The sequence below is a fragment of the Dasypus novemcinctus genome, chromosome 14, assembly GCF_030445035.2.
Source record: "Dasypus novemcinctus isolate mDasNov1 chromosome 14, mDasNov1.1.hap2, whole genome shotgun sequence".
Classification (NCBI taxonomy): domain Eukaryota; kingdom Metazoa; phylum Chordata; class Mammalia; order Cingulata; family Dasypodidae; genus Dasypus; species Dasypus novemcinctus.
In genome coordinates, this window is record NC_080686.1 from 71,577,471 (window position 1) to 71,588,203 (window position 10,733).

General features: G+C 36.7%; 1 pseudogene; it reads left to right on the top strand.

Annotated features, from left to right (window-relative positions):
• The first annotated feature begins 1,574 nt into the window (after positions 1 to 1,574).
• On the top strand, positions 1,575 to 3,238 carry LOC101445154 (60 kDa heat shock protein, mitochondrial pseudogene; annotated as a pseudogene).
• Positions 3,239 to 10,733: the final 7,495 nt, after the last annotated feature.

The window sequence follows — 10,733 nt, forward strand, 5'->3', positions numbered from 1 at the left end:
GTATGCCTCTATCTTCAATCTTCATTTTTTAGATGTATGCCCAGAATTCTAAATCAGGTGTAGTTCCAGGAAACCTCCCAGTCTAACTTTTTTTCTGTCAGAGATATTTCTACAATATCTCTGGGGTAATTTGGGCTAATATGATAAATTGGGCTAATATGATAACTTGGTGATGAGAGTTGTTATTTGAAGATTTTCATTACAGCTGCTGGTGGTATGAGAAGAGACCTTGTGTCACTGCAAGGGGTTTCCAGATGTTATAGTTCATGCTATTGCTGCTTTGCTTATTATAAAGGATTTTAGAAATTACATTTACATTTCCAAATACATGGAAGTAATTCTTACATCCCATACATGTCTTATGTAGTAAGCAATAAAGATATTAGGATGATGTGTGGTGGGCTGGAAAGAATATATTAGATTCTAAAACACAAGGAATTTGAACTAGCATTATTTGAGCCCCCATAAAAATATATCATATGCCCACTCCTGGTCAATTGCTTTCATTTCCTTTTAGAGCTGAAAGAAAATAAAACAAATTAAAATTATGTGAATTGACATTCATCAAAGGCATTATCTTTGCTTTTTTCTAAGGACGGTAAGAGAAAAACTCCAAAGAGAGAAAGAAAAAAAATTCTATATGTCAGCAGTTTATTAGCAATGTTTTCATGGGTAAAAGAGGTGATTATGTGTGGGAAAAGACTTGAGATAGGCGTGATTATAATTTCATTGAAATCTACATCTGTGGTAGATTGAATCATGCACCTCAACAAAAGATGTGCTTAAATTTAATCTGCATTCCTGTGAGTGTGAATCATTTATAAATAGTATCTTTGAATATGTTAAGGTAAGTCAAAGTGCAGGCTCATTTGTAGATAGAATCTTCAAGGATCATATTTAGGGGTGACCAGCTGAATCAGGGTGAGCCTTAATACCCATCACTAGAGGCCTTATAAAAAGAGGAAATTCAGATGAAGTCAGAGAAAATCACACCAGAGGAAATCAAGGACATCACTATGTGATGGAGGACTGCTATCACTCGAATGCTACAAGCCAAGAGCATCCATAGACTTGCTAACATCGTTTTTTATTTTATTTTTCCAAAAGGTACTTAGATTACAAAAATGCTACACACAAAATATAGGGGATTCCTATATGCCATGCTCCCCACCCCTCCCATGTTTTCCCACATTAACAGCATCCTTCACTATCATGGTGCATGCTACAACTGATGAACACATTTTGGAGCATTGCCACTAAGCATGGACCATAGTTTACATTGTAGTTTACACTCTCTCCCACACAATCTTGTAGTTATGGTCAGATTTGCTAACATCTTGATTTTAGACTTCTAGCCTCTAAAATCCTGAGCCAATAAATCCTTGTGGAATTTGTCATATCAGCTCTGGAAAACTAAATGTCCATAGAAAAGTTAGCTCAGAATAGGTAGTTGCTTATTTAAAAAGTTTAAGAAATCATTTGGGCTCTCACTCACTGTTGACAACCTGCCTCACCACCTGCATGCCCAGATGCAATCCCAAAGACATGCTTTGATTATCCATATCCTTTGCCAGATGAGGCCAGTGTTCAGGGCATTGGCTCCTCATCTCATTTGGGCTTATGCTAATGATGTAAAATTTGGTGCTAATGCCCAAGCCTTAATGCTTCAAGGTGTAGACCTTGTAGCTGATGTTGTAGCTGTTACTATGTAGCCAAAGGGAAGAAGAGTGAATATGGTACAGACTTGGAGAAGTCCCAAAGTAACAAAAGATGGTGTGAACACTGCAAAGTCAACTGACTTGAGGATAAGTATAAAAATATTGGCACTAAACTTGTTCACAATGCTGCCAATAACACACATGGCTGGGAATAGCACCACCACTGCTACGGTACTGTTTGGCACACTATTGCCAAGGAAGGCTTTGAAATTAGCAAAGGTGCTAATCCAGTGGAAATCAGGAGAGGTGTGATGTTAGCTGTTGATGCTGTAATTGCTGAACTTAAGCAGTCTAACCTGTGACGACCCCTGGAGAAATTGCTCAAGATGCTACAATTTCTGTAAATGGAGACAAAGATATTGTCAACATTATTTCTGATGCAATGGAAAAGACTGGAAGAAAGGGTGTCATAAGAGTAGAGGTTGGAAAAACATAAAATGATAAATTAGAAATTATTGAAGGTAGGAAGTTTGATTGGGGTGTATTTCTACATACTTTATTAATACATCAAAAGGTCAGAAATGTGAATTCCAGGACGCCTATACTCTGTTGAGTGAAAAGAAAACTTCTAGCATCCAATCCATTGTACCTGCTCTTGAAACTGCTAATGTTCACTTTAAGCCCTTGGTCATAATTGGTGAAGATGTTGATGGATAAGCTCTAAGAACACTTGTTTTGAATAGGCTGAAATTTGGTCTTCAGGTTGTAGCAGTCAAAGCTTCAGGTTTTGGTAACAATAGAAAGAACCAGTTTAAGCCATGGCTATTGTGACTGGTGGTGAGTGTTTGGAGAAGACCGGTTGACTCTACCTTAAAGATGTTCAACCTTATGACTTGGGAAAAGTTGGAGAGGTCATTGTGACCAAAGATTATGCCACACTCTTGAAAGGAAAGGGTGATAGGGATCAAACTGAAAAAGGTATTCAAGAAATAATTGAGCAGTTACATATTCCAAATAGTGAATACGAAAAGGAAAAACTGAGTGACATTTAACCAAACTTTCAGATAGAGAAGCTGTGTCAAAGTTTGGTAGAACAAGTGATGTGGAAGTGAATGAAAAGAAAGTTATATATAGATGCACTCAATGCTACATGAGCTGCTGTTGAAGAAGGCATTGTTTTTTGGGAGGTGGCTGTGTTCATGAGTTGATGCATTCTGGTCTTGGAGTCACTAACTCCAACTAATGAAGCTAAAAAAATTGGTAAAAAAATTATTAAAAGAACACTCAAAATTCCTGCAATGACCCTTGCTAAGATTGCAGGTGTTGAAGGATCATTGACAGTTCAGAAAATTATGCAAAGTTCCTCAGAAGTTGGTTATGATGCTATGCTTGGAGGTTTTATGAACATGGTGGGAAAAGGAATCATTGATCCAACTATGGTTAAGTACTGCTTTATTGGAGGCTGCTGGGTAGACTCTCTGTTAGCCACAGCAGAAGTTGTAGTTACAGCAATTCCTAAAGAAGAGAAAGACCCTGCAATGGGTGGAATGGGTGGTGCTATTGGAGATGGCATGTTCTAATTCCTAGAATAGTGCTTTATCATTATTAATGAACTGTGATGGGAAGCTCCAGGCAGTGTTTCTCACCAGTAACTTGAGAAGTCAATTGAAGAAAATAACAAGAAAAGACTGACTGATATAAGAAAATCACTGTAGCTATCAGTTACTGGTTTCAGTTGACAACATATACTGGTTTATTGCTGTCATTGCCCAGGCCTACTGATAATTTATTTTGTATTTTTGAATAAAAAGACATTTGTACATTCCTGATACTGGGTACAAGAGCCATGGGCTGGTGTACTGCTTTCCACTTAAATCACTGAGGCATTTTCACTGATTTTGTTAAAAATCAGGATTTTAGTGCTTGCCATCACTAGATGAGAAGTCAAAAAGCAGTCTTTCTGTGGAAAATAAGAATAACTGTGTACAAAGCAGAGAAATATCCAATTATGTAACAAACCTTTGTGTAATAAAAATTTGTCTAAAGTTAAAAAAAATCATTTGGTCTTCCTGTATATCTGGATGAAGATTCAAGACAACTGCTTGCAGATTTTACAAATATAAAGTAGATGAATTAGTAATATGTGAATAAAATGCTATAAATGGAAATTACCTTTGCTTCTTCTGAGGTACCAGTATTTTCAGATCTACATCAGAGTTCTATTTAATGGTCACTAAGGAAATATCACAATTTGCTACATCATCCTGTACTAAACTGAATGATGAATGGATGAGAAGATAGAAACAGTTTATGAAATCATGACTTCATCACAATGATTATTTTTAACCACTTAAAATTTTTTAAATTCACATGTCAGGTATTATGCTATGCTTTCATGGCCATTTTCAAATTTAATTTTTCAAGAACCTTCAGAGGTAGGTATTATCATCTTCTTTTATTAAATGAAATAGTCAACTACTTATGTAAGGCTATATTATTAATAATTGATAAAGTCAGAAATTAAGTGAAGTTTAAGGAATCTATAGAACATGAGTTTTTCAGTATATTACTTGTAATTGGGAAAACTAATTCGATGGGGTTTCTTTTTGGAAGAAATTGTGAGAAATGACACACTTTTATATTTCTGTCATATATTTATTCAGACCATTATTTATATGTCTACAAGTTTCATTTGAGTATCTGTTCTTTAGTGCTAATTTCTTCAAAAACAACTTGTATACCATAGGTTTAACCTCTTGATAATTTGAAGATATGTTTCAGAAGCTCAGCTAACAAAAGATTCTGTAAGAGTTTCTGTATTTTATTAAGTGATACATAGTTTTTCTTCCTTAAATTAAAAAAAATTCTTTATCTTTCCTACTTTAAAAAATGTCTATTTAAGTTAGCTTCATGTAACTGAGTGACTATACTTTGTAAATTTAGAGAAGAGCCCTAAAAATCAAATCAGTAAACTCTGGTTGAACTTTTGTTTTTCAGTTAACTGTGCTTAGGATGCAGCTCAGGTTGATAATCATATCTGTTTTGGCATTTAAATATCTCCTGATTAATACTGTGCTGCCAGTTATAACTATGTTCACAAGTGATAAACCAAATTTAGTTTTTGATATTTTAAAAATATGTAACTGTTTTCAATAACATTTCTCAAAAAATATCAACATCATTTTACTTTGTGTTTATTTTCCTGCATTTTTAGAATGGGAAAACTTGTGCTCAAAATTTTATTTATTTATTTAAGCTTTAGGGTACATAAATGTTACATAAAAAATATAGGGGATCTTGCAAGACCAGTTAACATTTTAAAAATATATAATGCATATCTGATCCCTTACACCTGATATTCATATTGTAACAGGCTAGATCAATAATAACAATCATAAATATGATTTCTGGTTACCAAATTAATTATTTCTTAAATTAATAGATTAAATTAGGGCAAGCAATACATTAAAATAGATGACTTTTCCAAGGTTGATTTTAAATGTGATTTTAAATCTGAGATTAATTAGACTCTTCCATTTTCAAAGAATTCTGAATAAGGCAAAAAGTACCAGGTAAAGAAAAATCATAATTCTTCTTGAGAGTTTACAGTGTACAAGAGATCTATAATTCATTAATTTACAATTTTTATTTCTGTATATGGATACTGTCGGATATATTTTTCTGGCAGGTTGAATTTTAAGTGTGAAATATATTTTGAAGCAGAAAATAACACACTTTTGCTTTCAATATTACTATTGTTAAAAAAGAAAGAAAGAAAAAGACAAACTAGAATGTCCTCCTAGGGACAGCAAAGAAGTTACAAAAGAGAGTAAAATAAAAATAAGGAGAAAGCATAGATTTGTGAAGGTACAAGCCAAATTCAGAAGTTTCCCCTAGCCTGAAACATTACAACAGATACTGCGTGCAGGCAGGATTTTTAAGGGAGTCTCCTGTGTCTTCCAGGACCTAGATGACATCATCTTTGATTTAATTTTTTCCATTTCCTAACTTTAATGGTTCTGCTTTCCCAAAGGCTGCTTTAATTTATCCCATGGGTTCTCAAAATAAGTGAAATTTAAAACAGAAACAATGCTTCTGTGTTCTCTGTTTTGTCTTTGCCATTTGTTAATACCACACCTATTTGCAGAGAACTGGTACCTTTTGCTCCAGTTCCAATGAAAATGCCCTTTATATATTCACTATTTTGTCACTGAGATCAAGAAGAAAGTTATTTGTGAAATGAAAAGCTAGCAGTACATTTACTCTGCTTTAGGATAAAACTTAGTCAAAATGAATTGTGCTTAATTATAAGATAAGCACTATATCCAAAATAAATTCGCCAGACACATTTTGTGTCATGAGATACTTCAACTATAATTTTAGTTTTCTTCTTAGATCAGACTAGAGCAACCCGTCCCCAAACATATTTTTAAAATAAACAGAATTATAGTAGTGCTTACATTCTAATATGTTCAATCCTTTAGGGATTTACTAGGAATGAGAATTTTAAAATTTTGGAGGAAAATGAGTCCCAGCTGAATATATGTGCCAAGAAGCCCAATGACTTTTTTTCTTGAAGGATATAGACAATAAGGTGAGAGAAACAAGTTTTAGTTATGTGGGAGTGTTTCTTTAAACAATTTTTAGTAATACAGAAGTTGCTACCCTGAAAACATTTGAATTTACCATTTCAAATTGCCCTAATTTGTCTATTTGAAATTTAGAAAAGATGTAATAAGCCATCAGTAGTTCTCAGACATGTCTGCCATGTGGTGCCATGTGGTGCCAATCCAGGTAGTTGTCACCTGGAGACGGTTAAATTTATCTTTTCAGGGTAAATTTCAAGGACTGTTCTTTAGTGAATCCTTACAATTATATTATACCATATTATATTAAATTATAGCTGTTACTTTGTCTTCATTTAGAAAAATAAAAAGTTGGCAATATTAAGTTAGTTCCCCATACCCCCTTTTTTTTTCTTGAAATTTTACAGGTTCATAAAGACCCAAATTAGGGACACTGGTCTAATGAAGCATCTGCCTTTCCACAAACACTAGAGTCTCTGGAGACATACCATGAACAAGTGATATACAGCTGCTAAATAGAGTTTAGAGCCTGGTAGTAGATACAAATAAATAATTATTTTAATATAGTGGGATAAGTGTTTTTGGAGAGAGGGAAGTGCAGAGAATACTGGAGCATATTAGAAGGACACCTAACTCAGATCTGGGGAAGTTAGACTAGGATTTATCTAGGAAAGAGACCAAAAATAAGAGTAGAGCATATTGTCCTTTTGAGAAAAGTATCTCTTCAAAGTATTTAGGTACTTGGGAAAGCAAACCAAAGCATTCCTTTATTATCATGGAATTAGGGTCATTGGCTCTAATTCAGAGTCTGCTAACTTTGATGATTTAATCATTTCAGCCTAAACATCAGTTCTTTAGAGAGCAGAATATTCATTTTTCTAGACCCAGGGGGTGGGATAACATTTTTGAGATATGAAACATATATTCTGTCTCTTCCTTTCTCTCACTGTGATAGTGAAACTTATCACCCCCTCCTCCATATCCTGTATCATTGCCTCAGAGGGGGAGTGTTTCAGGGGAGAAAACTGGGAAGGTAGGAACTCATCTTTTTAGTTATGGTTTTCAAAATCCATCAAGGAAGATGTAGGTAGATCTGATCAACCACAAGTAAGAAAATACCTAGGGAATAAAGCACTGAGAATGTGAGGAAACTTCCCATTAGGCTGAAATACTGCTCTTGCAAGGGCTGGCAAGTGGAGAGAGAGGAGCAGAAGAAGAGAAAGACGAAAGCATAGTTTGAGGGCTCCCAGAAAGAGAAGCCCCATGTCCAGTCAGAGTCTCAGAGAGGTGAGAGCTCCTAGAAAGGAAAATCCTGGGAGGTATGTCCCAAATTTTCATGAGACCTAAAAGTACTTAGAGCTACAGGACCTGGAGGTGCTTGTGGAGAGGAACAAGGTCTGTACTAACTGGTAGACCAGGTGGGCTTCCCAAGCATGCCTGATATATAACCAGCATGACTATACTGGTTGACAAACTGTTAAAATACTTTGTATTAACTAATAAATCACCATTGCCTAGACCCTGCCTACTCTCCCCCACCCCCAAAAGTACAGGGTTAATGCCTGGCATAGCAGAGAAGTCACCAGGACCCTGCTTAAGCATTAAAGCCAGGATCTCCATCCTTTCTGATTAGGTGGTATATTAGTAATCCATTTCTGTATAACACCTCTCTCTTAAAATTGGCAGCTTAAAGCAATAACTAATACTTGTTATCTCACACAGTTACTGTGGGCAGGAACTTGGGAGCAATTTAGCTGGGTGGGTCTGGCTCAAGGTACTTCATGTGTTTGCATTTAAGGTGTGTGCTGTTGAATTGTAGATGGTGAGATTGTAGATATGCAATTATTTTAATTTAGTGTTATATTTTGATGTTTATAACAATGGATTTCTATTAATATACTGAATTAATTATTTACTTGACCAGTCATTGAACTAAAAAGGTGCTCTCTTATGTTTCATTGCCTTGATGTTTGAGTTTAACATTTCATAAAGTGTTTATTTTGCATGATGTTTAACAAATGTTTAGCTATTTTTTTTTTAAAAGGCAGGATGTTATTAACATTATACATTGAAATGTTAACATTTTGGTATTCATAATGTCTTAGTTTGTACTATTATATAATTAGTAATTATTTCAGGGGCAATATTTTATTCCTTTTGAGGTGAGTAGATGCAACTTAATATTACTGTAGTTCATTCTTTATACTGTTTGTGAAATTAAATACTAGATTATTAGGTGCACCAATAGATTCAGAAAACAATCAGCAAGCAAAAATTTTATACAGAGATTCAGAGCTACTGTCCCACGCAATTCTTCCTTGAAGATAACTGCCGAAGCTTTTTTGTTGTTCACCACTCCCCTTCTGTTACTATAATTCTTTTTTACAGAGACAATCCTTCAGTAACTTTGCTTTTCATGTGAATCTGCGAGGCACTATGTCTCCTCCCTCTACATGCTGATTTCATTATACTATTCCTCTGGCAGTCCAGCATATGAACCACTTGTAATGTCCTTTCCAGAAGGGTACTGTGCAGCACAGCAGATGCTAACTACAGTTATCCTAGCATCAAGCCAATTGACAGTGATGGTCAGTGGATTTATATGGCATTGGGGGGAAAATACAGATAAAATTTGGTCTTCCTTAACTTATTTTTTTATTTTTTTAAATATTTATTTATTATTATTATTTTTTAATTACATTAAAAAAATATATGAGGTCCCATTCAACCCCACCGCCCCCGCCCCCCACTCCCCCCACAGCAACACTCTCTCCCATCATCGTGATACATCCATTGCACCTGGTAAGTTCATCTCTGAGCATCACTGCACCCCATAGTCAATGGTCCACATCATAGCCCAGACTCTCTCACGTTCCATCCAGTGGGCCCTGGGGGGATCTACAGTGTCCCGTAATTGTCCGTGAAGCACTATCCAGGACAACTCCACGTCCCGAAAACGCCTCCACATCTCATCTCTTCCTCCCGTTCCCCACACCCAGCAGCCCCCATGGCTACCGTTCCCACACCCATTCCACATTTTCTCTGTGGACATTGGATTGGTTGTGTCCATTGCACACCTATGTCAAGTGAGGGCTTAGATTCCACATGGGTACTGGATGCACTCTTCCCGCTTCTAGTTGTAGACACTCTAGGCTCCATGTTGTGGTGGTTGACCTTCTTCAACTCCATGTTAGCTGAGTGGAGTAAGTCCAATAAGTCAAAGTGTAGGAGCTGAAGTCTGTTGAGGCTCTGGGCCTGGGTGTCATATTATCAGTCCAGAGATTCAAATCCCCTACATATATCTTAAACTCAGCACCAACTACAATTCCAATAAAGTAGCATGCAAGTCTTGTGAAAAGAGATCCCCTCTGAGTCCATTTCCATCACGCAGAAACACCAGCTCCAAAGAAGGGCCATCTGTCATGGCAGTGAACCCCTTCTGCCATGACCATAGAACCCGTGGGTCTCTTTATCCCTCAAAAGAACCAATACCTGGGGTTGTATCTACCTTATCTGTCTCTTAGACTCTGTTCAGTTGTACATAGGGGTATTCCTTCTGACAACCTCCAGACTCTTTTTTAGAGACTCACAGCCTTATAATCTCATTTCTCCTTTCCATTTCCCCCTTACATTAGGTCAAACCGCTTCCCAAAGTCATGTTATTATATGTAGACAGGTATATTCTGCTGTTCCGCATTGAATCTTTAATTCAAGGTCATTTTCTAGTTGCTTCTTCAGCTGGTATGTGGTAGTGATCCCTCGGTGCCAGGGAGGCTCATCCCCGGGTGTCGTGTCCCACGCTGGGGGGAATGCATCACATCTACACGCTGAGTTTGGCTGTGAGAGTGGCCACATTTGAGTAACATGAAGGCTGTCAGGAGGAAACCCCCAGGCACAATGCTACTCTAGGCCTTGTTCTTATTGCAGGTGCATAGGCTCAAAAGTGTAGCCATTAGTATCAAGAACCCACTGTTGGGCCCTCCTTCCTTCCTGGTTCTTGCCGTTGCACCTGGAGGATTGCTGCTGCTCTCCCAGGGCCCACAACAGTGACCCCCAGGCCAGGAGCCCAGTACCCCCCCAGCTGTTGTTTTTAATTGTTTCCACTATGAGTATATATAGACATTACCATATACCCTGGGCATATGCCCTGTATAACTCCCTGTCAACCATATATATCCTGTCAATAACATCCCATATCAGTATTCCTCCGCTGCCATTGTTGAACCACTCTGTGATCCAAAACTTCCCGTAAAGTGAATCCCAACATAATGTCAGCTTCAGAAGAGTCTTAGATCACCAAAATTCATATATACAATATACAGTATTTCCCCAGATCCACCATAAAACCTTTTCCCTTCCACAGCAATAATCTTTTAACTTATTCATATCATATTTCCTGAAACTGATGTACAGATTCCAAAACTATAGTTTTCAAACAAGGTAACATTTGTGCTTACTATGTGGTCCATACTTTAGGTTGTACAGTTTT